Source organism: Belonocnema kinseyi, chromosome 10 (genome assembly GCF_010883055.1).
Source record: "Belonocnema kinseyi isolate 2016_QV_RU_SX_M_011 chromosome 10, B_treatae_v1, whole genome shotgun sequence".
NCBI lineage: Eukaryota > Metazoa > Arthropoda > Insecta > Hymenoptera > Cynipidae > Belonocnema > Belonocnema kinseyi.
Window position 1 is genome coordinate 94,217,534 of NC_046666.1, and position 3,605 is coordinate 94,221,138.

Here is a 3,605-nt window from a genome sequence, read left to right on the forward strand (position 1 = left end):
TACTCTATAAAACACATCATACATATTAGCTTGGCGGTCGTGTTTTCTGCTGTGAAATTGTCTGTAATTCTTATAGTCTTTGTTGCGAGCTTCAGAAGCTTCCTCGCCAAGCATTCCTACCGGTAACACGCTTGTGCTTATGATTGCGGGTCCGTGAATGAGTATCTTATGTAACGTTGAAGACATAGGGTACCAGTTATAGTGAGTTACGTATATTCGGGCAGTAGAATCACAAAGTTTTCCAAACTCAAGTGGATTTCTCGGGAGCTATTGTGACATAGCGGTTAAAATTGTTTTGAAATTACGAATTAACTCACAGTCAAGTCCAAGATGTTTTGCAAGTTCAGCTGTATTTCCAAAAGCTCGTCGAGCTGTGTTCCCATCGTTCGTAGTACCAGAGCCTCCTGGTTTTGGTTTGTCCACTATCAATCCCAACTTTTCCCACAAAAACTCTTGAACCTTTTTTTTCCGCTGAGCAAATATTTCTTTTTGAGCAGGAGATCTTACTTGCCAGACCTTGAGAGGAAGCCTGTACGAAATGTGCAAGCAACATTCTAGTATCCTGATCCACGCATGTAATGGACTGAGTCCATACATCAACGAATTTACGTCTGGTAGAAATAGGTCCTTCAGCTTATTGGACCGGTCATTGAAGAACTTAGTCCGCATTGGACAATCTTAAAGGGATGAGAGAAGTTACAAACAAGCTTTCATCACTGAGACTCTCATTGTCTTCTGCTGATTTAAAAGATTGCTTGTAAGGTGAATGACCAGTACTACCATCCATACCCCGCGAACACATCAACGAAAGATCCATTTCCGTACTACCCAAATTATGCATATGCTGGATTATGACTTCCCTTTGCGATTCCACAATCTTACTGGAAGTGTGATTCAACAAGGCCTCGAAATGTTTTCTTCGGATGGTCTACATTGTGTCTTAACTTCTCTAACACAATTGTACGACGGGCAAATATCAGCACCACAGTTTTTGCTTTCCAACCGTATATTTGTGTACACAGATTTAGTTAGGGAATTATCGAGAAGGAAAATAAGAGGTTCTTCAGCAGTCTTTTTTTTTATTGGAATTTCCGCTGCCTCCAACAATTTTCTAACTTTTCTTGGTTGCTTCAAGTTTCCTGAAACCTTCTTGAGAACAGTATACAAATCTTTCTTATCAGTTCGATTTGCTGCATAGCATGAAGCCATTAATAGTTTCTCCGGATCGTGCTTCTGTTCAGTACTGATTTTTGCAGATTCCCGCCGCTTTGAGCGATCAGATTTCTCCTGAAATTCTAGGCTTGGACGACCAAGATAAGAAGATGTTAAATGTTCTCGCTCAGTTTTCATGGTCAATAAAACTGGAAATTCGGAATTCAACCATTCAGCATTTTTCGTCTCAAACTTATCCATGATCCTCCTCGAAGCTTTGTATTTTTAGAGCGTCTACTTTTAAGAGCTCTCAAAGAGGCTTTTAATCTCTCAAAATCTGCACTTTCAATGTTATTGACATTCAATTCCATTTTTGATAAATTGTAGAAAACAGTTGTTTCTACATTATCAGTTTTGAGGAGTTCTCCAATAACTTCCCTGCTAGTGAATTTCGTCATTTTATATGACAAAATGTTGAAATATGGAACACAATATGGGAACGACAGTGACAAACAGGAAGAAGAGAAAAGAATAATTTGTTAACTTATTCAGAAAGTTTATATATTGAACATGTATATATTTTATACATCAATTATGTTCATTAATATTTTATTAATATCTACGCACGGAATGTGGACGGAAACGGGATTGCTGAAACAAGTGAGTTCGCATATCCTCGTTGATGCGGCTAGGAAAACAAATGAAGGTAAGCCAGCAGCAGCGCAGCGCTCTACACGCCATGGCATGGTCGCGCGCGGCCAAGTATATATACTATAAGCAGCGAAACAGATGAAAAGTAGCAACAAGTAGCACATCTATGCTCAAGTGAACATCCTAAGGAAGACATTCATGTATTTTAGAACTCAATATGTTGTGTTATGTCATGTTATGAGCAATCGGAAGCAGGTGCTCTGCTGTATAATCTTGTTCTGCAAACACTAATAATATGATTGTATTAAATTGCAATTGACAATTCCAGATTCAATTGATTTCAGAGAAAGTTTACATTTTGATTAATAAAATAAATGTAGGTAGGAGGTTTGAAATCGATTTCTTGGAATAAAAAAACGTGTTCCACGAACGTTAGTAGCATTACTAATTTTCGCAAGATTTTCGAATTTGTGCCTATATCATCGGAACAAAAATTCATCAATCAACGTATAATTGTCGTCAAAAATACTTCAATTCTTCCTCAGTTTAGTAGTCAATTTCATTTTTCCGAATTCAACAATCGACTTTTGGCCACGAAATCGGGTCTCCTGGCCCACTGTGCATTGGCGCGAAATTTTAAACAACAAAGAATGGCAGGAACACCACAAAGAGCTTTTGATTTCGCATTATCAGGTTTGTTATAGAACATTTATTATAATTAAGTGCAATTGTAGTTTGGAAATATATACACACAAATCGTAGTTTTGAAGATTACTGAAGATTGTGTAAAATTGCGATTAACTGATTTTGAGAAACAACTAATTTTAAAAATAACAAAATATGTTAATGCAGGAATGAAAAAGATTCCTTTACTGAATATTATAACATATATTAAAGTATATATACTTTCATATAATACATATAAAAGTTGTCAATCCCTATTGAGAAGCGACAAAAGAGGCTGTTTCAGTGTAGGAGTACACGTATTTTCATGTAAAAATTCGTAAGCGAATACAAAGTATAAATTTTTAAGGGTTTCTTCAGGTATCTTATTTGATACTATCAAAGTGTTTTGATGAGTACATACGTTCTTTTGATACTAATTTTAAAAGAGTTATTTTTTCTCTTAAATACGTAGAGAGCTATCAGAAATCTATCAAAGCTACGAGAAAATATGATTATTTAAGAAAACTCAATTTCGTCAAAAAGTGGACTTAGCACCGTTTAGCTTTCCCTGCTTTACATCTAAATCCCGGCTTTACATGTGAATTATTTCTTTCTCGGGGTTGAATGTTAATCGAAAACGCGAATGAAGTTCAAAATTCATTTGAGAATCGGTCACTTTGTACAAGATACGTTGGCACGAGAAACCGAACTTTGCACGCAGTTCCTTCAAGAATGAGATTTCGAGCAAATAGTTTTAACACAACATTTATTTTATTTTTACATTCTTATTCATGAGAGTGTAATGTAATCGTCTAAATTTTCGATGTCTGGTTTCTAACGGAACATTATGGTAAGTTTCAGCACTCACAAAATTCAGGTTAAGTTCGTTAAGCAGATATTTCCAACCAAAATTACAAAATTTAGAGCGTTCTCAAAATTTGAATTTTTTTCAAATTTGATAAACATCAAAGTTTCTTATAGATAGGTGGTCAATTGCAAATTATCCAAATAAAATTTTCATTTTTGATACAAACTCAAAAAGTTATATGCTTTTAAAAGTTTTTTAAATTTTCAAAAAAAAGGGGAATTTTTTTAATATGTTAAGAAATATCAATCTAAATTTCTACTAGAAATAA